Source organism: Rousettus aegyptiacus, unplaced genomic scaffold (assembly GCF_014176215.1).
Source record: "Rousettus aegyptiacus isolate mRouAeg1 unplaced genomic scaffold, mRouAeg1.p scaffold_m13_p_17, whole genome shotgun sequence".
In the NCBI taxonomy this organism is placed as follows: Eukaryota; Metazoa; Chordata; class Mammalia; order Chiroptera; family Pteropodidae; genus Rousettus; species Rousettus aegyptiacus.
The window spans coordinates 11,891,816-11,915,643 of record NW_023416292.1 but is presented as its reverse complement, the minus strand read 5'-3'; the positions used below and the strand labels follow the sequence as shown (position 1 = coordinate 11,915,643).

At 41.5% G+C, this 23,828-nt stretch overlaps 1 protein-coding gene across 1 annotated transcript in view; it reads left to right on the top strand.

Moving 5' to 3' along the window:
* HMCN1 (hemicentin 1) overlaps positions 1 to 23,828 on the top strand; it is a 482,162-nt gene that overhangs the window by 42,794 nt on the left and 415,540 nt on the right. The window lies entirely within an intron of this gene.

Sequence of the window (23,828 nt, the reverse complement as noted above, 5' to 3'; positions counted from 1 at the left end):
GATTAAATCTGGAAGTCATCTATAAATTCTCATCTAATTCATCCAAAAAACTTCCTTGTTCTCAGCGACTGACTTTGTAGCATTTAACAGAATGTGAACTTATAAAGCAAATTTATATCAATAAAGTATTTCTTTCTAGGTATATTGAGGTCACATAGAAGACTTATCATGTTTTTAAAAAGGGGTTCCATTGCTTAAATTAAAGACAGTGATAGCTAGAGGCTCCCGGCTCTAACGTTTATAATGCTTTCTCTCTCTATACGCCACTGTGAGGAGACCTGCTCTTGATCGCATGTTAATGGTGCAGTGCAAATTACTTAAGCTGTTTTCCTTAGTAGAAAAGTTAAGTTGTACTAGGGAAACTATGGCACAGTGCTCTTTCCCAGCCCGTCTTAAATCAATTATTTTAGAGAATCCTAGAGGCTTGAGATCGCTAGAGGTGCTTACCAGCTGATAATCCATACTAATTGTCTCCACAGTTTGCCTGAAATTTTGCAGTTAAAGCACACTTTTGCTCGTTCATAACCAAGCTCTTCTCTCTTGCATTAACTATAACATTGAGTCAGGGGTCTGTTTAATTAAAGTGCCACAAGCTTGCCAAAGAGTGGCATCGATTCTCTCCTCCCTGAGGTTCCTTCCTGATTAGTTTTGGACATCTGCTTTGGGACTTGTGGGCTCCCCTGCTGCCCCTTTAATGGGGAAACCCCCTGCCTGTCTCACTTGGGATGCCTTGGGCCTGAAATATACAACCAGGCAACTCAGCCATAAATTAGATGTTGTTGATGCTGGAGGTGCTGTGGCTTTTATTGTTTTCAGGGTTGCATTTTGAGGCGAAGGTCATAATTCCTGTTCCCGTGACTGCTGGCAGCAGCTGCAGGGTTACTAAAGGAACAACCACAGACCAGAATGTGATAGGAGAAATGAACTTAGGTGACCCTGCCTGCCTTGCACGGATGCAGCCATATTGAGCTGTGTATCCCCACTGGGGAGTCCCTGCATGGGGCCAGCCTCCTAGATCTATCACTGCCCTCTACTGGATCGGCGTAGGTGTCTTAGAGGCAGACGGGGCTTTCGATGAACGGTTAGCCTTACAAAACTGAGCTCTGAGGAAATGGAGACCACAAAACTTATTCCTAATTTTAGCCGCATGAAATTAGCCAGTGATTATGGTTTGCTTGGTTTGACATCTGCTCTTACTAAAACTAGGCATATCTGTAAGGTCTGCTGGATGTGGGCTCTACTTCATTTGTTATATTTGCAGAAATTACCATTTTGGCTCTGAAAGCAGATGCATTTAGATCAGAGACAAGATGAACTGGTTTCATAGTGCCGCAAAGGGCCCTGGAAGCTCTGAAGTGGTGTTTTCATTCAAGGCTGATGCGCATGTCCAAACAGACCCAGGAAAGTCTCTTAAAATGTTCCCTTAGAATCACTGTTATTTCTATCAGTGTTAATCTGTAATATGCAGAACAGCATGGAGCCGGGACAGTGACACTCAGAGGCCTTCTTTCTTTGGTCACCAAGTGTGTCCTTTATACTCCCCGAATCATTCCTCATGCTAGTCTTTTCATAATTTCTAATTTTCCCTCCTGTTTTCAATCATTATTTTACCCACGCACCTATTTTATTTTTCATCCAACTCGCTGCAGAGAATAACAAACATAGAATGGTGCAAGAAAAACAATTTAAAGCTATGAAATACATGTTCTACGTACTGTTTGGGGAAAAAATATAGAAAATTCAGATAAGGAAAAAAAAATAGGAAAATTAGACCACCCTTTTTGTTCTTTTAGATTTCTCCTTCTCCACCCTGCTGAGTGCTCGGGTGAGGGCCGACCTGCACCTGAGGCCCCCTTGTCCTCTGACTTCCCCTTGAGTTTGCCAGTATGAGTGAGGTTGGGCTATTTATTTCCTTCGCTTCCTCCTTACGGGCTTGCCGCCAGCTGGCCGTGCGCCTTGACTGAAGGGCACAGCTCCTGCCAAGCAGCCCTCTCAGCATAGTTCTCTCTCTACACGTTCAGGAAACCATTCCTCCCCTTCACACCCTCCAAACCCTACTTACCTACCTGGGGCGGGGGTCTGCCCTGGGGACCTGCACTATCCTTCACCCATACGTTGCAAACAGTCCCTTAACATACTGTCCTCGAACTACTTAAAGAGTTTCATCGCTTTTCTGCTGAAACCCTGGGTAGTGCAATTATAATTATTACCCAGAGATAAGCACCGATAAGCATTTTGTTGGTGTATTTCCTTAGCTACCTTTATTTATGATTCTATGTATGGGCAATCGATTTATCATAATTCTGTGTATGTATCTTTATATCTTATTTTCCCCCACTTATAATTACTTAGGAGAGTAGTCCCCTCTTAATACAATCTTTCATACACCCAAAGATGATTTTTATTGGCTGTATTTTGTTCTGCTGTATGGATATAGCTTGAATTTATTTTAGGATTCAAGAGAAGCTTTGTGATCTATACTTCTTCTCATCCCCTCAAATTTAGTTGCTCCCTATTTCTTACGTGTGTTCATTTCACAGCTCCCTTCGCGAAATAAAAGATATGACCAGGTCAGTCTGTCACCAGCCGTTTGGGGGCAGCCCTGTTGGGGGCACAGTCTTAAGATGGGGTACCCCTCTTGGGCACAGTCTTAAGCCAAATTTCCTCACAGATGGTTAAGCCTCTTGATGTTAAGTCTTCACTCACCTCAGTGGTTAAGTGACTTCCTCATGGTCTCCTCCTAGTAAATTGCAGAGTTGCAACTTGAACCTATTACCACTGTCTCTAAATCCGGGGCTTACCTACTCCAAAAATGTTGTATTTACCAATCTCTGAAACTCATATTCTACCTCTAATCATAGAAACCATAGTTCTCATTTAAGGAAGAATGTCAATTAAAAAAAAACATGCGGTTCTAAAAGTATGGGCTATCAAGCTATGAAAGGATAGGGAAGAGCCATAAATTTATATTACAAAGTGAAAGAAGCCAATCCGAATAGTCCGCGTACTTAGTGATTTCAATTTTGTGACATTCTGGGCAAAGGTAAACCTGTGGAGACAAAAAAATCGGCGGTTGCCAGGGTTTGGGAAGGATGCATAGGGGGAGCACGGTGCGTTTCCAGGGCAGTGAAACTGTTCCGTGCGATATGACAGTGGGGGATACGTGCCGTACGTCTGCCCAGATCCGTAGAATGCATGCGCAACACCGAGCTGAACCAGGGCGCGCACTGTGGACTTGGCGGGGTAGCGAAGAGTCGCTGCAGGTTTAGCACATGCCATGAGACGGCGGGGAGAGTGTGCAGGTGGGGGCAGGAGGGCTGTGGGGCCTTTTTCCCCCCCCCAAAAACATAAAACTACTGTAAAAAGGAAAGTCTATTTTTAAAAATGTGCAGTTCCTTTTTAAATAGGCATAGCAATAATTTTCATTGCCAACAGATTGGCTATGTCCCACTCTAGTTTTCCTTTAAGAAAAATGATCGGCTTTCCTCTTTTATCACAAGCGTCTGCAATAAACTGACATGCCTATGGGCTTTCTCACTGGAAACCAATTCTCCTATTGTTATTTTAAAGCGGTATTGGCATTAGTCTCATATTCACATAATGTGGACACATAATCAATTATGAACTGTATCTAGCTCTGAGGGTATCTTCCTGCTGAAGTGTCATACCCGAGTCTTGTAGTGAGGACATAAGAGATCATTTTTATTTAAAGCCATGGAGATTTAGAGGAATAAGCTGGAAGCTTAGTATGAGACTTTCAGAATCCTAAAATCAATCCGGGCCCCGTCATACTTGACAGAATAATTATATTACCTCCAGAATTAGATATACAACTGTATGTACACTGTGTTCAGTTAGTCTAACTCTCTAGTCCAGTGTGTACTTTGTTTATTTGTCTTCAGGATCTCAAATAAGTACAGAAACTTAAGGGTCAGGGCTCTGAAATGCCTGTGCATTAATTTGTTTTTGTTTAGACAGTGTAAGGAAATATTTTCCACTAGCAAGGATCATAATGAACATAAGTGGAGAGGTTGCCCTGTTTGTTCCCTGAAAACTGACAGTTGAGACCAGAATGTAAACAAGAGCATTTCTGTACGTATGTTTTCTGAGTTTGGGCGATTTGAGAAATGTACGAATAATCAGTGACCAGTTTGTGATGCACACCGGCCACTCGGGCTTCGAGTCTGCTTCCTGTTTACCGTGGGTTATGGTAATGATGTTTCACACATTTGGTCACCTCCCAATTTGTGAAATTGGGCCCCCTGTTCACAGAGTTTTGTCTTTTTCTTTGTCTTCTGAAACAGATTCATAGGCAGCTCTCGTTATTTACACAAAAGGGAGGAGAGAGAGATGTAGACGTGTTAAAATTGGATCATCCTAAAATCATTTTTATTTGGGTTTAGAGTTCATAGTTTATGTCCAGATAGAAAAAATACTTTAACCACATTTTCTTTGGGCCAATTTAAAAAAAAAATTATATTACTTGAGCATACCAGTGAAAGGGTAGCAGAGGCTGAATTTTGCTATGTAAATTGCCATATTATTTGTACATGGTGGTAACTTAGTTCCATGATATTTGCTCACAATGCTATCTTTTAAAAAGTTTTGTACTAGATAAATAAAATGAATAAAACTCTGTTTCTGCCATCATTTGCTATAAGATCATTGTGGGCTGGGAGCAGAGCGACCAGTTGTCCCTGTTTGCCTGGGACAGAGGGGTTTCCAGGGATGTAAGATTTTTAGTTTTAAAGCCAAGAAGTGTTGTTCTCTTTAACTCAGAGGAGTAGCTGTGACAGGTGGGTGGGTTGGTTCTCCAGGTGGCCTGGGCCAGGTGTATATTGCAAACTGGAGAAACATGGGGACAGTGAGCAAAACTAGTGAGTCAGAGAAAGGGCCAGAGCAAGGTTAAGTAAAGAGGCTGAAGTTAGCAACCAAGTCAGAATGTCTGAGGCTGTGTCCTTTTGTGAAGCCAAATGAAATTAGAACAAGTTAGGCCCATTCTAGTGGTTCCCCCAGAAACTCCAGAGCATGGCTGCTCTGAGGGTCTTCTTACTCGGTTCCTTCTGCTGCAGAGATAGCCCCTCACCCCCGCCTAAAGAGTCAGCAGAGAAAGCCAGCATTATCCTTCAGGGAGTAGACTGTCTCCATCCTATGCAAGGGACAAGGTGAACATTTCATCCTAATAATGAACTCTGGCTTCTTATTTTCATTTTTAAAATAGTATTTTACTTCATGCATGTACAGAAGAATTGGGTGACATTACATGACACTCCAAAACGCATTTCCTAAAATTTACCCTCCTGTAGAGGAGGTGGCCTGACAGGTAGTGGGTCTTCTTAGGAGGACGCTTTGAAATATAACGAGTAGCGTTCTCAGTGGCACCTTGATAACGTTTCAGAGAAGTGTTTCTCATAAATGTTCATCAGAGAAAGGCTAATGGTGTAGCTCCACAGTTCAAGTCGACAAGAATTCCTATCTTAAATTTTTTTACACAACAAAGCGAAATATAGGTGTATACATTTGAAAACAAAAATGAATAAAAGTCATCAAAAGGTAGGAAGAACTAAATGAGACAGTCTAGACTCGAAGCTCTCTACTGGCCTGGATAGCTTAGAGGGTCCATTTTAGAGTATGCGGAGAATGTCTGGATTTTCTGTCCTTCAGGCCATTCTCCATAATGAAGTGTCTCAAACAAGCATTTGAAGTCTTAAAAGCAGTGAGTTTGATGAGATTCTGCCTGACAAATACTTCCTGGAATTCACATTGCTATGTGTCTAGAACTCATCTGCTAGAATCCCTCAGGCAATGCTGAGGATTCAAACATGGATGCCAGCAGCTGAGTGGATGAGTAGAGAGGCCTTCCACTGGGCGTGGGCAGTACCAAAATTTTGCTCACGGTTCCGGTTCTGTTTCAGTACACGGCTGAAGGGAAGAGCCACAACATTCTGTATCTGTAGAACGGTATGGTAAGAATTTAAGTGTGCAAAAGAAGCGAAGCTCTTTTCGAGTTCTCTGGGCCCATGGAGAACTGAGGTCCTTTTATGGCTAGGCCTCAGATACATCTCTTTGGCTTCATTTGGACACTGTTGTCCTTAAAATCACCTCCCACTGGAACCTGAGGTCTCTGCTTAATTCACACATTCACTTTTGCTCTTAGAACACTGGCGAGTGTTCCCAACACTGAGCAGCTCGGCCTGTGTGATTCCCAGCTCTCTCTCTCCCTCTTTCTTCTCTTCCCTTCCCTCTTTCCTTTCCATCTTCTCTTCCTTCATCCTTTATTTTCTTATTTCCTGCCTCCCCACCACTCCCACCATCCCCCCCACCACACCCTTAATTCATATGTAAATTCGCAGACAGTCCCAGAGCTTTAAAGTAAAACTGTTTTCTCCACCTGCTGTTCATACCGGTGACTCAGACCTTCATTATCTCATAGTTTCCACCACTCTTCATAATTAAATTTCCAGGCCCATATTTTTGCACAGTTATATCTTAATAGACACACATGCACACAAACATGATTGTTTATATAATTTATTTTAGTCCAGTTACTCTGATTCCAGCCAGTCCAAAGACAACGCCAAATTAATAATGGTTTTAAGGGGGTAACTGTGTTTTATTATATCCTGTCCCTGACGGATTCCAGGAGAATTGGGCTCTGTGGGGGTCCTGTGCTCTTGCTAGTGGTTTTATGTTGGGATGCTAATCACATTGTTAGCAACCTACTGTTGCTCTTTCTCATGTTTTATAACCCACACTAACTGTACATTTCCACGTTATCGTGGAAAACTGATATTTGGGAAAATATTTGTATTTCAAGGGTTCCCAGAGATAGAGATCCTTTGAATCTTATGAGTTGTGAAACATTATCTTTTTCATGGCAATTTTTCGGTAACCGTTTTATTGATGTTCTATATTTTGTGTCTAATTTTGTCAAGAGATATATTCTTAGGAGTACTTTTGATCAAATTGCTAGTGTTCTCCTATTAACTGTGAAGCTCAACTCTTTTCTGTTAGAGAATTAGCATTTGGCACTTATTTATAAATTAATACAACCTAAATGTGACTTTCCTTGTTAAGCAATATTTTTTACTTCGTTGGCATTTCTAGCTAATCTTTTTTTTTTTTTTTTTTTTTATTGTGTCCTTGGGGTAGTCATTTAAATATCAAGCCTTCAGCATTTGTCCTTTTAGAGAATGTGTCACAAGGCTGAACTCTTGAAAAATGATTAGGACTTAACACTTTATAACTATTTGGGTAGTTTATCACTTGCTCTGCTTCTAGCTGGTTCTATCAATTCAGGTATTTAGTACCTGACTACATCAGAATATTTTGAAGTACTTTAGTAACTATACTAACCATGCGATGAGGAAGAGGTTTAAACAACTTGCTTGTGGTTATGGTTGTCAAGGAAACCATTTCCTTATATAATGTTTAGCAGCAGCCCTGTTTAGTGTTTTGTTTTTTTTTTTTTAATGCCATAAAAACAATGCTTATCTGCTAGCACGGAGAAGAAAGTGTGTGCCGAAATGAGCCACAAGTCAACTGGAACTTATGAGAATGTACTAGATGCAAAATGCTAGATATGAATTGTTGTGCTATTTTATAATATAGAAATAAAACTCGAGAAGGATAACATGTTCAAAGTGTGGTGGGATGGCGGGGAGGAGGAGTAAAATTTTCTTGTTGAAGCAAGTTCAAGGTCCCACTGTGTTCTCAAAACATACTATGTGCATTTATCAGGGAACTGTTTCATTAAACAAACAATTAGCCTCATCTTTGCATACACAAACTCATGAGATGGAATTTTAAACAGATTTGATAACCTAATAGGTGGGAGGTTTGAATGTATTGGCCAGAGATAGGCTGGACTGCTCGAGGCTACAGGGGCTGCAGAAAATGGAAAGTCTGTTTTGGGGAACTGTCTAGTTTATGCGAGATTTTGCTTTAAAAGAGAAGACATGAGTTGTACGTAGTAATACTAATGCTCCTTACAGAGGAAAAATAGGTCCTAAAATGTTGATAACAAACAAAGTCTTTTTTTTTTTTTTTTTAATTCCTTCTTGAGGTCTATACATGTAGAACAAGACCCCAAGAAAGGAGAGTTGATGTTGGTTTGGTAACTTTTGTGTTCCCATTTATAAAATGTGAGTATGAAGTGTGAGAAGATGAGGAGAAGGTTGAATTATAAGGTGAATGAATTCACAGATTAAAGGGGTAAATTGAGCCTCATTTGAAGCTATCTAACCTAGGAAAAAGGAATATATCATTTAGGATATATATGATCGAAAATGTTGGAAGTCAGATGAAAGTCGAATTAGATAATTTCCAAACAGGTGCTAATGTCTAGAAACATTTTTTTTTTTCTCGAGTGAGCAGTTTCTTTCCTTACTTTATAAGCTGTTAGACTAATTATTTATACAAACAAAAAATTGAGCTAACACCTCTCCCCTCCTTTACCTCTGATGTGTGCAAATAACTGCAGTATTCGACATGGATATTTGGACGACTTAAGATGTCTAAAAATAGAGGCGGCTCCTCATTGCCTGTGGTCTCATCTCTAAGTTTCTTCATTTCTAAAAGCCTACAGAACCCTCATTCCAACAGCCATTACACATTATTTTAATAAGCATTTTAGTCTAGAGAATAGGAAAAGCGAGACAAAATTAATGCATTTTAAGGCCAAGATGGCTGACCTCATGAAAGAAAAAGCTGTAAGAAAGAAAATAGGAGGAGAATAAGGCGTCATAGAACTAACTTCACATTCCTATTTGAGTTTCATAAAATGGCCCAACCCAGACTAATGTAAGTAAGTTTTTTCTTCTTCCATTTCCCCTTCCCCAGCGCTGCTGACCACATTTTTTCAGATTTCTTAACCTTTTATACTGGCTTAGAGTTTCCATTTTCCAATTAGTCGATATAAAAGCATGAGAATGATAAAAATGGTGAAAAGTCTGGAAATCATATAACATGATCCTCAGTTGAAAGAAAAGAAGGACATGCATTTGGAGGGCTGTCACATAGAAGAGGAATTTAACCGATTTGTGTTCTTTTAATAGACGGAACTGAGATCAATGGGCAGAAGGTATATCAAAGTAGGCATTCAGGTCCTCAGAGTCGCGGAAAATGGTTTAGGCTGCTTTCATGTGCACAGAGCTCACCGCGAATGGAGGCATACTTAGCTCATTACTGTCCCCGTCTTGTACTTCGGTCTCATTTTGGGGTGGGGTGGGGGTGGTGGTTGATTTAGGATTTTCATTGAATCAACTCTCTCCTTTCTCTCAAATGGCTTTCGCCCTTAGGCAAGTTATTCTCAAACCTCTCCCTTTACTAAGAGCTTTCCTCCTAAAAAATTTCCTTATCGTCCATTCCTTCTGTCCAAGTGAGGAACAGGCGCCAGGTCCCGTGACTTTGATCTCCTCACTGCCACGTGAGCCTCCTCTCTTCTTTCCGTCTTGCTGCCTCTCCATCACAGTTCCTGTCTCCCCGGTGAGATGTGGGCTCCTTGAAGGCGTGGGTTGCCTTTGATTTTTTATTTTTTATCCTTAGTTAGTTACACGATATCTGGGCACTCGGTAAATATATACTGAATGAATACATGACCGTCAGCAATTTATTTTGAGGCCATTTTTGCTTTGCGTGGCAGGTCTATTCATTCGATAAATATTTTTGCGCATCTACCATGTGCATTGGGGATAATATGAATGAGTAAGACACAGTAATTTCTCCACAAAAGATCATGGTCTAGTTGGAAGGAAAATACGTAAAAAAAAAAAAATTGACTTTGCTTAGGCAGTTTTATGAAAAGAAATATATACCTGATCAACTTAATTAGAGCTCCAGAATATGAGATTTTCACTGCTTTGTAGGGTCCCGGCTACCAGGTCAGGCAGGTGTTCTTTGAGGAGCCTAGGGCAGAGTGTGGGTTTATTTCACGGGGCTGAAGGTAACTCCTCCAGAGGTAGCCGAGGACACCAGTGTCTGAATGGGTCAACTGAGCAAGTCCGAAAGGGCAAGCCATAGTTCTGATTCTGACTACCATCTCTCCTTGCTAGGGACTGACCATCTTCCCTTGGTCTAGAGATGCTCATGTTTTCATTTTTTCTCATTGGGCTTCATCTGTTTCCACATCAAACTCTGTTCCACACTGGTCCACCATCAAACTGATCACTCGTAATTAGAGCGTAGGTATAGCTACAGAGCTTCCGACTTGTTTAAAGTTCAGACTTTCCACTTGGTTTCACAAACATAGTTAGCTGCTTTATGATCTCCCTAGTTATTTATTTTCCTGTTTCCAGTTTTATGAATCCAAGTGAATGCACAAATGGCAGATGTGAGCGGCCCCTCCAGTGTGTGGAGTCTGTTAACTAGTTCATTTGAAAGGCTCGTAAATGCCTATTTCTTCCCTCCACTCGATGTTCCAGTCACAGCATTTTCTGCAGCTTCGGTGAGAGTGGTTTTATAAACCATCCTGGATTTAAGAAGGAAAAAAAAAACATTCTCGGCTGAGCGTGGCCTGGAATTCTCATCTTCTCGTTACCGTGAGGCCCTTCTCCCTCCGCTTATTTCTGCTTTCCTACTACTAAATGTCCCTACGCTGCAGTCCTCCTGCCACATAATGCCACTTGTCATTTTATCTGCTTCACGTTCCTCCCACGTAAGTAGGACAGGCTGTTTTAATAGAGGAAGAAAAGAAATACAGGCATTTTGTAAGTGCGTGTACATATATGTAATACGTAAATTTGTATACTTATGTGTGTATTATGTCCACAAAAAAACAGAATGGTCAAGGGAGAAAGATCAGAAAAGGGAATACAATGAATAAATACGAGAAATAACATTTGGACTTCTGTATTTGTGACCTCAAACTTTACTTTTCTTCTTTTTCTGTGTGTGTCTTGAATTTCCTTCCATCTAATCACTAATCGTCCTGACATTCGGAATGCCAGACATATGCAAAGAGCTGTGCCTCGCGAGTCCTGACCCCCAGCTCTGCAGCCTGCGTGACTGACTCCACGGTCCGCGGCCTGTAACACGTGTCGGGCGTGTGACACCGTCACATCTCAGTCAGGTGGGGAGCAGGTCACGTCCAAAGTGTGCGAGTGAAATGATGAGATGCCCTCAGGTTACTTTCCCAAAGCGTTTGACTTTAAAAAATTATTTCTATTCTGATTTTATTATCTAGCCAGTTATTCTTTCACCAAAAATGTGTGATAGGCTCGTGGTGCAAAGGTTATTTACTTTATCAAGTTATTCCGTTGCTGCTTCGTCTTGACCGGGGGTGAGGTGGTATGAGAAAACCAAAAATAACGTGTGTTCAACTCTTTCCAACTCATTTAAAATTTCCACTCAGTCTCATAGGCTTTTGGTTTGGTTATTACTTCCCAACTCTTGAAAATTTCTCTCCAAGTGCCTAGACCTTTGGGTGTTTCCCTGCTTTCCCTTTTCAATCAGAATTAAAGAACTAAATTCTGCTATTATTTATTGCTCATATTCTGCATATCCAACTCAGCATCTCTAGTGGGTTCTGAGCTCACAGGAATATAAGTGCCCTTGAGAAAATACCACCTTCAAAGCATGTATTCGTGGAAGGCCGAAATCCAAAACTTACACCTCTCGGGCTCAAGATCACATATTTTCCTCAGCAGTTCATTCCAGAGTTGGATAATAAAGAATTGCATATTTTAGACAATGTAATATGGCCACCTCCAGATTATTAAGAAAAAAAGATCTGGGCACGGATAATCTCAAACTTAAAGTGTGTCACTGTATAATGAAAATTAGGCAGAACATTCAAGTGAGGCACAAATAGTCATCTTTCTAAACTTGCCCAGGGCTCTCTGCCAACTCCTGATTATGTGGGAGCTGCTGATCAGTTTTTGAGATCCTCCAGGAGTCTCCTAAGGTCATGTTTTGTCCTAGGATTCAGGTTTCTGTGCTTGAACAGAAGGCCACATCCCAGGCTGCTAACATCCCCTCAGACCCCGAGGACCTGGCGTAGGCCAGCTCCACCTTCAGTCAGATTTAGTGGCAGCTGAGTAGGAAGTGTTCCTGAAAATACCACCTTACCTGAGTCTGAAAGCTTCTCGTGCATTTCAGGCAGAGACCGTCGTCTCTAGAAGATCATTGTCGAAACAGTCGAGGCGGGGGCAGGACTGCCATTGTTATGTCACATATACTGAGCACCTGGCTCAGGGCTTATATGTGTTTGTGCAATGAATGGATTTTTCCTGTGGGAGAAGAGAGGTCCCGATGTAGTTTATCTGCTTAACTAAATTAAGACAAGTAGACCATGGTTGTGACCAGGGAGGGTATGGCTCGAGGAAGACATTCATGGTAGGCGTCTGGTAATGAAGCAGAGGGAACTCCGCTGCACTTCTGAGTACCGATGCTGAGAACACCGCTAGACATAATCAGGATCTTGGGAGAGTTGGGCCCAGACATATGCATTTTCCCTCCAAAATTCCACAGGACGTTTAGACACAGCCATGGTTGGGTTGGGAATTACTCCAACAAAAGAAGTTTTCTTGAACAGGCTTGAATTTAGTGCTTTCTGGATACTTGGGGAGACATTAGGTGCTTACAAAATGCTGATTGAATGAGTAAATTAGGGACTAAGTACAAGCTGAGTCCTGAATTGCGGTTACAGCCCATCACATCCACGCTCGAGGTTCTGCGCAAGCACTGCTAGTTCCCTAGCTATAATCTGGAGGATAAGAAGACAGGTTAATTAGCAATGAGGAGACAAGCAAAAGATGACAGGTGAGATAGCTTTTTGGGGCGCTTTGGGTTACATCTGGCCTCTCCCTGCTCCTAAAAAAGAGACAGATTGACGTCCCATCTCCTCGGTGTAATCCACATGGCTTACAGCATGTGCATGATTGAAAGGAATTTATGGCTTCTTCCCAGGCTCAGCCTCGCAGCCGGAAAGCTGACATTACAATGGTTCATGTGACAGAAGTGGGGCCTTGCAGGACCGCCCCCCGCCCCAGGAGCTCCAAATCAGATCAGCTGTCCTTCATTAATCAAAAGTTGGCTGTAGCTCACTCCTCCCCTTGGAACTAGGCAGCTTGGCAGAATGGCAGGTTCACGAATAAGGTTTTTGCGTGAAACTCGGGATAGGCTTATTATCGTAATCTCAAGTCCCAAGGGCCGAATCAACCTCATCATCTGCAGCACCACAATTAGAATGCGCATTCTCTGTCGTTCTTGGACTGCTCCCCTCCAGTCGTGTGGCTGGTGCTCGGAGAGAGTGTGCGTTATGCATTCAGCTGGGGTCTCCAAGTGTAAGTCAGGACTCGGAACAGTCTTCAGAGACGAATTCGAGATCTGGGCCATTTAGCTAAGCACTGTGATAAGCGTTCTGCAGCATAAATTCCTTGAGACTGGGTATTGTTTTCTCTGCTTTATAGATGAGGAAACTGAGGTTCCAAGATGTTGAAAAATTTGCCTAAATTTCCATATGCAGTAACGGAGGGAATAGTCAAGAATAGAGGCTATAGATAGAGAAGTGATGGGGAATGCCCCAGAAAAGAGAGGATTCGAGAGTCTAGGTCTTAAAGCCAGAGGAACGGAAGACGCGGGAAGGAGCGGGAAGAGGGGTTCATGAGTGCCCTGGTTTTTTGCCATCCTTTTCATCTGGAGTTGCTATTAATCATTGGAAATCTCGATCAATAAGTTTTGCTCGGTTATCTGTATACTTGTTGCCGGTGTAGAGTCTCCTCTCTAAATAGCACTGCCCCAGAAGCCTAGCAGGGGAGAGACTTTGGGTGAAGCTGGCTGAAGTCTCGTGCCAGATCAAGCACGCCCGGCATCGGCTTCGGCCGGGGACCAGGCATTCCCTACCTCCGGTGTCACATAAACGGGGCCCAGTTTGGACAGGGCTGTCCCCACCCCAGCCCTTCCCTCTTACATGCGCACCAGGCAAGCGTCACGTGCGCTCCAGGAGCCACGTTCTGTGTCCTCCTCAGCCTGGCATTGCCCTGTGCCTCTTGCTTCTCGCTGACAGCAAGTCGTACCCTGAGCCACATACATCATGTGATACAGTCAGAAAAATCCTCTGTCTGGCAAAAATTCTCTGTCTGCAGCACTCACTGAGCATGTTCAGTTACAGCTAAAGTGAATGTGGCGGGAAGGGGTTGAAACAGTAATGATATTTTCCTTCTTGGTCTTTTCTTGTGCTCTCTAAACACCAAAAGTTACTTTCTAAGCCCTGCATTTCTCATTCACCTGGACCGAGACTCGCTACCTATTAAATACTCTCTAGCCGTTGTGCAGAATTTGGTACTACGCCTGTGAAATTTTAAAAATGAACAAGCTTGGAAATTTCAGAAGCCTGATCATTATGCAGACATTAGGATTTCAGTTTGTTTGTGGTACCTTTACAACTCCCTGGAAAGTAAATATTAAATCAGTGTTTTCAATTAGGGACCCTGTTTTCATTAACCCAGTCCTTGAAGAGATCATCCAAGAGCTGACTGTACATTTAATGAGAGTCTGGGAATTGCTTTAGTCTGTGCTTCTGGAAATCTTTGTCATCTGGGATGCAGTGGTAATGAACTAACATGTGTTCCTAAGATCCAGGCACTTGAATTGAGCTGCGTTACAATTACAGTTTCTCTTTGGTGGCAGAGAGGAAAGACTCAGAAGTACTATTCTAAGAACGGGAGTTTGTACGGTGCTTTACTTTCTTTTTAAATCATGCTCACGACGCCGCTCACAACAGTGCTCTCTGCCTGTCTCCTCAAAGCTGCCATCAGTCCTGGGAACCACCTGCCAGTCAAGAGGCAAACTGGGTCAGATTTCTGACTGGGGATTATGGAAAGCACAGCGAAAGCTGTGTAACTCGAGACACTCTAAATAAAGTGAATCTTTTAAAAATAATGACATGTTAATATACCTAGTACTGAATTGCTATAGCAACTCTTTGGGAGCATTCGAAATAATTTTAATGTTCCTGGTCCTTAGACCTTTATCCTACTGTTTTATTAGTGTCTCTGGAAACCTTACTAGAATGTGTGCGTCTGCTCTCTGTAGGGATCAGTTCTCTACAATAATCGAATAAACACTCTTAGCTAAAAGAAGCTGGCTGCCGTTCTATGAATAGAATACTGCAGCCAGTAAAGGAGTACCCCACACCATCCTCCACGCCTGCTACCGACAGGCCTCTGCCTTTTCACTGTAGTTTCCTGTCTACAAATAGAGTAATTCAGCTTATTTTATTTGAGAGTTTATATGATTTTATTGGGGAAGCTATTCCAAATGCTATCTACGGTCTAGCCATGTGTTTGTGTGTTCATCCAATAAATATTTGCTAAGCATTTAGTATATATAAGTCACTGGGCATATAACAGTGAGAACAGGACAGATAGGGTGGTGCCTGATTTCAGGGAGCTTGCAATAGATGAGTGAAGGGCCATGGGAACACACAGTAAAACACATAACCTGGTGGTGAGATTAAGGAGGATGTCAGAGAAGCTCTCACGGAGAAAAGGGGGACCCCTTGCTTGTCATAGCCTTGACAGAACAGAGGTGGCCTGAGCTGGTGTAGCAGTAGTGGAGAATGGAGATCTATAGGAAGCAAAATAATACAGGATTTAGTGGCAGACTCCATGTGGATGGTAGAAGGACATGAAAAATTCTTATTGGGGTGACCAGCATGTATTTCTGAGGGCAAAGATGTAAGGAGAATGAAGTGCAACCAGTTGTCACCCTGATTCTGCATTTGATTACTTCTTTACTAGGTGAGAGACTCCAGGAGGGTAGAAATCACGCAGTCTACTTTCTCCCTACGCATTTGGTATCATGAAAGAACTCACAGAACAACTGGGTTTGAGTCCCGGCTCTGCAGTTTAATAACTTTGAGATCTTAAGCAAAACACTTAATGTCTAATCAGAGCCCACTTCAGGCCTCAGGAAGACAGCAAGTTAACAAGAATGAAAAATCTCTACCTTTATTGAGCTCTAGTTGGGAAGACAGACAATAAGCAAATAAATAAATAAACTAGGTAATTGCAAATTGTGGTGAGTGACGTGCCCTCTGTGTAGGTCAAGTGACAGGCCCTCTGTGGAGGCAGGCCGTGTAGACATCAGGAGAACACATTTTATTCTAAGAGCAAGAGAAGCCGTTAAGTGCATTTTAAGCAAGGGCATCTACATATTTACATTGTCCAGATTTTGTCCAGATTTACGTATTTACAGTGTCGTTGCGGCTGCTGAATGGCAGATGAAGCGAAGAGAGAAAGTGGAGAGAGATCAGCTAGGAGACTATTACGGCTGTCCAGGGAAGATCAAGGTGGCTCAAATAATGATACATCTGTAGCACTTACACTTTTATAAGCAACTTTTTCCATGCCTTATTTATTTTGGATAAGTTTTGGACACACACACACACACACACACACACACACACAACCACTGAGGCTGAACATGTATTAGTCAATTTTAAATTTTCCATTATTTTATTATAAAAATATAAAAAACTTTAAAAAATTATTATAGGCTTGCTTACACCAGATACCTACCACAAAGGTTCTAGAATAAACTTTTACTGTTCCTGCTTTATCATCTAGTTTATCCCTCTAATCATTCTTCTATCAGGCCATCTTACTTTTTTGACCCATTTCAAAGTAAGATATCAATACACTTTACCCCTGAACTATTCAGCATGAATATAATTCACTAGAAATCTGTATTTTTTTATCTCCTTTTTTTCTCGTGTTGTATGACACACATATTTGGAATGCGTGGATAAAGGTACTTTTTGATGAGTTTGACACACACATACACTTGCGTACACCCCAGTCTCTCCTTCTTCTCTCCTTTGGGACCCCAGTGACACTTGTATCATCCCACAGGTTCCTAAGTCTCTGTAAACGTTTCAAAATCTTTTTTCTCTCTGTTTTTCCGGTTGGATAATCTATTGCTCTGTCTTCAAGTTCGCTTTCTTCTGTCATCTCCAATCTACGGTTACTCTTATCCAGTGATTCTTTTAAATTTCAATTTTGTATTTTTTGTTCTAGAATTTATTTCGGTCCTTTATTATAGTTATAGTTTGTGTTTCTCTGCCAAATTTTTCTGCTTTTTCATTCGTTATGCAAATATTTTTCTTTGAAATATCACACATAGTTAAAATAGTTGCTTTAAAATTCATTTGTTAATTTAAACACCTGGATGATTTTAGGGTAAGTCTCCATTGATTGCCTTTTCTTTGGAATTTGGTTAATTTTTCTGTTTCTTTGTGTATAAAGTAATTTCAGATTGTATCCTGGACACATGGATGATATTTTATGTAGAGTCTAGATTCTGATACACTCTTCCAGGAGAGTGCTGGTTTTTTTCAACTTAAAGTAAAACAAGAACTACCTGATCATAACCTAAAAATTCCAGTTTCTTTTGTAAGTAGTTTACCTATGTTAATTCATTAATTTTCACAACCTGTAAATCCTATTAAACAGGCCATTTTGCAGATGAGGAAACTAAGGCACAGCGAAGTCAAGTATTGGCCCGAGATTATACAGCTTGTAAGAGGAAAAGCTCCAGTTTTCTAGCAGTGCATATGAAAACAAGTGAACAGATCTGAAAACTGTTAAGGAGTTAGAATCTCTCTGAGAATTGGAAATTAGGTATGAGAAAGTGATGGAAAGGGAAAAAGATAAGAGAATTCTGGATTTTTGGCTTAAGCAATGGAATAAATGTTACTAAAATGTACTGATGTAATGAAAACTGGAGGAATACCTAGATTTTGTTGTTGTTGGTGGTGGGGGTTGTATTTTAGATTTGTTGAGTTTGCAGTTCCATTGGACATTCAAATGGAGCTGTCCAGTAGGCAGTTGGGACTATGAATCCAGAGCTGGGACGGTGGATTGATTAGGGCTGGGGACACTACTTCGGTAGTCATTGGCACATGGGTGTCCTCTAAAGCCATTGGACTGGGTGAAGTAACTAAGGCGAAAAATTATAGAGAGCCGATGACCCAGGAAAAATTCCTGAGGCACCTAAGTCCTAAGAAGTTGGGTTGAATTTGGCAAAAGAAACTTAAGAAAAAGCAGCCAGTGATTCTGAAGGAATCCAAGAAGATCCAGTGTCATGGAAGCCAAGAGAAGAGAAAGTTTTCAGAAATGCTCCTTGAAGGCTTAGAAAGATGACAATAGAACAGTGTCTATGGGATTTAGTAAAGTGGAGATCAATAGAGAAATAATGTTGGAGTACATATTGGATTAGGTTGAAGAATAAATATTTGAATGAGGAAACGGAGACAGCAGGTCTTGAATCATTAGTTAATGAGGTTCGCTGTGATTGGAGAGCAGAGAAATGGGGCAGAATTTTTTAAGTAGGTGGAAATTATACACTAGAAACTGGGAGACATTTATCAACATTAATCATTAATCACATAACTAATTTAGGCAATTCATTGGATTGTTTTGAAAAAATAAAATGATTTCTGTAGAACTGCTCTGTAGGCTAAATTACTTTAAGAATATTTTTTAGGAAGAGACTTTTAGGCTTTGTAATTTCTGTGGGTTTTCTGTTCATATAGTAGGTACCTGCTGATCAGGTCCACCTTGGTTTTAGACTGTCGTGTTACATAAAAAATTATGCTTAATAAATATTTTTCCTGAATCATTTCCTTTTGAGCTTTGAGTAGTTTTATTTCTCTGAACTTCAATTTTCCCATTTTGAAAATTAATAGTATATGATGAAAAACTATGTTTATTGTTAGAGAGCTCCAAACATACTGCTCAATGAAAAGGGGATTTTAAAAACAACATATAGTGTGTAATTCCATTTTTTGTAAACCTGTGTACACGTATCAGTATATTCATCTCATTTAATTCACTTATTCTATATTTTAACAGAATATCAAAACAATTGCTTATCAAAATTTACCAATACGAAACAGTAAAACTAAAAAGAATAAAGAAAATAAAACCATGCAAAAATAGGTAATAATATTTTCTTTCCAAAAGTAGGAATGTTTTATCATTTGCAAAGGAATAACTATCAAAACAAGGTGGCTTGCAGGGAGAACGGTCCGACCGGGCTTACTTGGGTGTGAGCCCCTAAAGGGCCATGTTATCTTTGAACCTTCTGCTATTCATCAGTGCAGTAAAAAGAAGTCGGCCTGGATCCAGATGTCCTCCGCTCCTTCCTTCTACTTGCTCATCTTCTGTCAGCCCTTCCTTCGGCGGTGCCCGCCTCCATCTAGACTTCGGTATCAGCGCCGGTTCCATTTACCGACCCGTTTCTGTGAGCGACTTCTTTCGGTTCTGGCCTCGAACATTTTGTCAGTTGACTCCTCCACCCCTCCCTCTATCCTGGGCTTTCTCCGGAGAATGCTGAATTCCAGCTCAGGGTCAGGTCTGGAACACAGGTTTCCCGCCTGGCTCTGTAGGACGGATGCTCCTCTGCCAGTTTCTTTCTGGCTTTGTCCCGCTCTGTTTGCCCCCTGTCCCCGTGCCCTCCGAAGCTGTCTGCCGTCGCCCCACCGCACCTTGGCTTGCGTTCCTGTGTTCCAGCATTCTCTGTGATTGTCCTTTTGGATTAGAAGTGCTTTGTAAGAAATCAGCAACTGCACTTATTTTTGGTTGCTGAGGGAAAAGTCTTAAAAGTATCAATGTAAAGAAAAATTACATCTTATAATTTTTCCAATAGTTTGCTTTTAAAAGTCATCTGAAGGTGAAGGAGTTAAAGGACGTTTCCTTGGGCTATTTACTCGGCCTTAGAAGCCCTCCTCCTCCCTCCTTATCTGGCGTGGCCCTGCCTTCAAGGTCCCGCTGAAATCCCAGGCACTCTGTGAAGCCCGTCTTAGGGACGGACCTGCCCTTTCTCTGTCCGGTAACACAGTGTCTGCACTGGTTCTTTCAAACAACCCGTGCTGCCTCTCTGTGGAGTGTAAGCTTCGTCTTCCCAATTAGTCTATCGGCTCTGTCCCTTCCCTCACGGTTTTATCCCAGGTACAGGCTCTGGAGTAGGAGCACCTGCAATCCTGGCTTCATCACTGGCTAGCCGTACGATCTTTTCCAAGACGCTTACCATCTCTATGCCTTAGGCTCCTTTTCTGTTCAAGGTGATAGTAGTATCTATACCTTAAGGTTGTTGGGAGGGTTAAACAAAATAACACATTTAACATGTTTGGTACAGCGCCTAGCACAAAGCTAGCTTTTAATATTTGTTGTCTTTTGTACGCTTATTGTTATTTAATTCTGCTATACTTAAAAGAACTAGAGAAACAGTTACAAAACAGGCAATAGTTTACAGAAACATTTTCTGCCCTAACAGAACTTACATTCTAGCCCTTAATAACTAATTACTCAATTATTTTTTTTAAATACTATTTTTTAAAGAAGTGCAGGGTGCTGTGAGCAGGTCTGACACCCCCTGAGGGTTTAGAAGGTTCCCCTGAGGAAGTGATAACTGAATTTAGAACTGGAAGAGGAGTAGGTGTGAACCAGGTGGATGTCAGGAAGAACATTCCAGGTAGAGGCGCGTGCGTGGGGTCTCCGAGTTGGAGGAATCATGGAGAATCAGGGCCCGAAAGGTTGTCGAATGAGGGGAGTTCTAAGAGATCCACACCTGGGTTTTCTGTTTTGCCCATTTAATATCATGTGCCTATATGTTAAGCTCAGTTAATACTTGTTAATGATTTACTCTGTGTGGGTAAAGCTGACTCATCTGATTGTATTAAGCACCAAGAAAAAGTGGTTTTCTGGGTAAGTGGCGTATCAGTCAGGGTCCAGTCAGGAAAATAGAAACCAAGCTGGTCATTTCAACAGGGAGAATTTCATATGAGGTACTGGTCACACAGGCATGGGAGAGATGAAAAACCGAAGAAAGGACCCCGAAGTAACAATGAGGGAGTGACTGTAAGAAGCCACCACCCCTCCAGACCCAAATCTGGAGCTTTGTCTTTATTGCGTCCCTCTCCCACATCCTGTCTCTCACGAAGTCCTATGTCCGTGGCCCAGAAGAGCTGGAACTCAGAACCACGTGAGTGGTGAGGTATCAGGGGGGCTCTCTGGGTGCTGGTACCTCGGGAGCTCAGAACCGCTAAAACTTCCCAGGTCGTGCATGTTCCTGCACCTCTAAGGGTGAACTGTCCAGGTTAGTTCTGAGTACTGAAGTAAAGCAGGAGACTGAGGCCAAGTGCCCATCCCAGGGTGGAGGGCCCTTTTGGCCTAGAGGCTGGTAACAGAACAGGAAAGAGCCTGCCTTCGGGTCCCCCTCTGGCGACTGTTATTGGTGGAAACTGACGGGGAGTCGGCAGGCAGAGCAGAAGTGTGATTTGCGGAGTTCCGGCCACAGTGTCACCTAGCACAGTGTACAAGTCTGGGTGGAAGTTTTTATTCTTATGACGGGTTTATGGAAAAAAATACATGGGATAGAAAGATAAAGAAGGAGGGGTGAGCATTGGGAATTGGATACCAAGGGGTGACATAGTACTGCTTTGGATACCAGATAATTCTCTAATGTCTGACCTTCAATATACAGTAAGTCACTTTGAAAGACTGCAGAAAAATATTCCATTAACTCTGAGGGAGTAACGAAGATGAATTCCTCTGCTAATGCAGAACCGCAGAGAAAACTTCTGGATAGGTTTACGCCACTCCAGTCTCCGAATCGCAAATACATGTGTATATGTACATATACGTGTTTACATGTATGATACACACATATACACACATGTATACACACATCCATACTTAAATATGTAATATTTACGTATATATTTAACATTATTGAAAAAGGATAAAACTTCGTAAGGTCTTATTCTGGCCTTTCAAGCTGTCGGAAACTAGCGCACGCACTAGAAGGAGATGTTGGGGGTTACGCGGGCGGCTCAGACCCTAGGAGGCCTCGGCCGCATCTCCGGACCGAGCAGTCCCGGGGGGTCCCTGCTTCCCTACCTTTCCCTGCTTCCCTACCTTTGCCTCGGTGCGTGACTGCGGGCTTCCTGGGGTGTGGCAAACCGCGGCGCCTTTTCTCCCAGCTTCCAGGCTGGGTTTTAACTGGCCGGTGAAGCCCAGCAGGCACCGCTCAGAGATCCTTTCGTCACTCCCCGTGCCCCGAGGCCCATAACGTGGAAGGTTTCATCACCTGAACCACAACCAGTAGGTTACAAATAACAGTCTCGATATGCATTAGTAAAAATATTCTTACGTTAACCACTATTTTGATGCTAAGTTGGCTGAATTTCAGTCGCGAGCAAATGGATGTTTGAGTCATCTCAAGCACTTCCAACAAAGACAAAAACGTAATGTTCATTAGATATTTTAGAATATTAAAAATAATGATTGGATCCCCCAATACTGTTTTAAGAACCTTAAAAGACACAGGTTTAGGTATAATTAATTATTTTTCACGTGTACAATATTAAAAGGTGTGTTTGCATGGAAGATCTATTTAGTGGAGAGGAGAGACTTTTGACCAGTTCCTCTTGGTCAGTGAATTAGTGCCTTTATTTCGACTCTGATATTTCTCCAGAGAATGTGTGAAATAAGTACTTTGGTGTAGAAGGAACTATTGCTACAAAATTTTCACATAAAAGGAGAATTAAAATGTTCTTCAAATTGTCTCGAATATGCATTTTCTTGAAATAATTCCTTGTTATTGTCTATAATAATTGAAATCTTATTGTTTTATTTCACCCACTTTCCCTGTTTTGATTTTCAGCACTGGAAAGCCATAATAACCTCTGTGAAAGAATTCCTGTGGATTGTTATTCCGTGGCCCATCCTAGTTGGCCATTAATCCCTCAGTAATGCCCCGTGCTTTGATTCCGTGGCTTAGATCAACACAAACCAGAATTACTGGCAGTCACAAAGGTCTGATACGAATTGTGTGTTCAACTGAAAAACAAAACAGTTTTTATCAGGAATATAAAATACAATAATAATAAATATATTTTTCAAAAATATGGGCTTATTAAGAATTCCTAAAAAAAAAGAATCACCCAGATATCAATTTAAAAAATAAACCATGCATTATTTATGTGTTTGTTTCTCTGCTGGTAACAATATTTATGTGAGAAACAGGAAAAAAAAAAACCCACAGTGCAAACAAAACATAAATCTTGGATGGTGTTTAGAATTCTTTCCACTTTTAATCTGCATGATACTTGCTGTCTCTTTATGGGATCGGTTGTGGATTCGAAAGACCTATCTCCAAAAGTTATCTTATTTAATCTTGATGTTTTGCTTTCCGTTAGGATATATTGCCACAAAGTACTGGGTAGTGTTTATATTGTAGAGTTGCATACATTAATATTAATGTATAAAATGTAACTCATTAGCATGGTAAAATATAAGCATTGACCAGAATTATGAAGCATGATGATTATTTTTTAAGTAGGTACCAAATTGAAAACAAGACTGAAGCATGTTAATAAAAACCTAGATATAGTTCTGTACCTTTGTCGATGGTCTTAGCTGTTGTCAATCAAATCAAATCTCGGTTCTAGTCTATTACTAGTCTGGAAAGAATCTGCTCATTTTTAACTTGGCCAGGACATCTTTTTGGGCTTTACCACTGTACTGAGATTTTTCATAGCTTCATTGGGTAGTCTTTTATTCCTGCTACAGATTTAACTTTCTTACAGATGCAGCCTTCTGATTGTCTTTCGTTTCCTCACTTAGCACTACAGCAGGGGCTCTAATAACATTGTTTCATTCATTGTAACGTTAATGACGAAAAAAAAACGTAGATCCTCAGCCAGGGTCACTGTCCGTGTGGCTTTTTCACATCCTCCCCCACGTCTGTCTGCGTGGGTTTTCTCTGGTGCCCCGGCTTCCTCCCACATTGTAAAGGCTGAGCACGCCAGGCGAATTGGCATG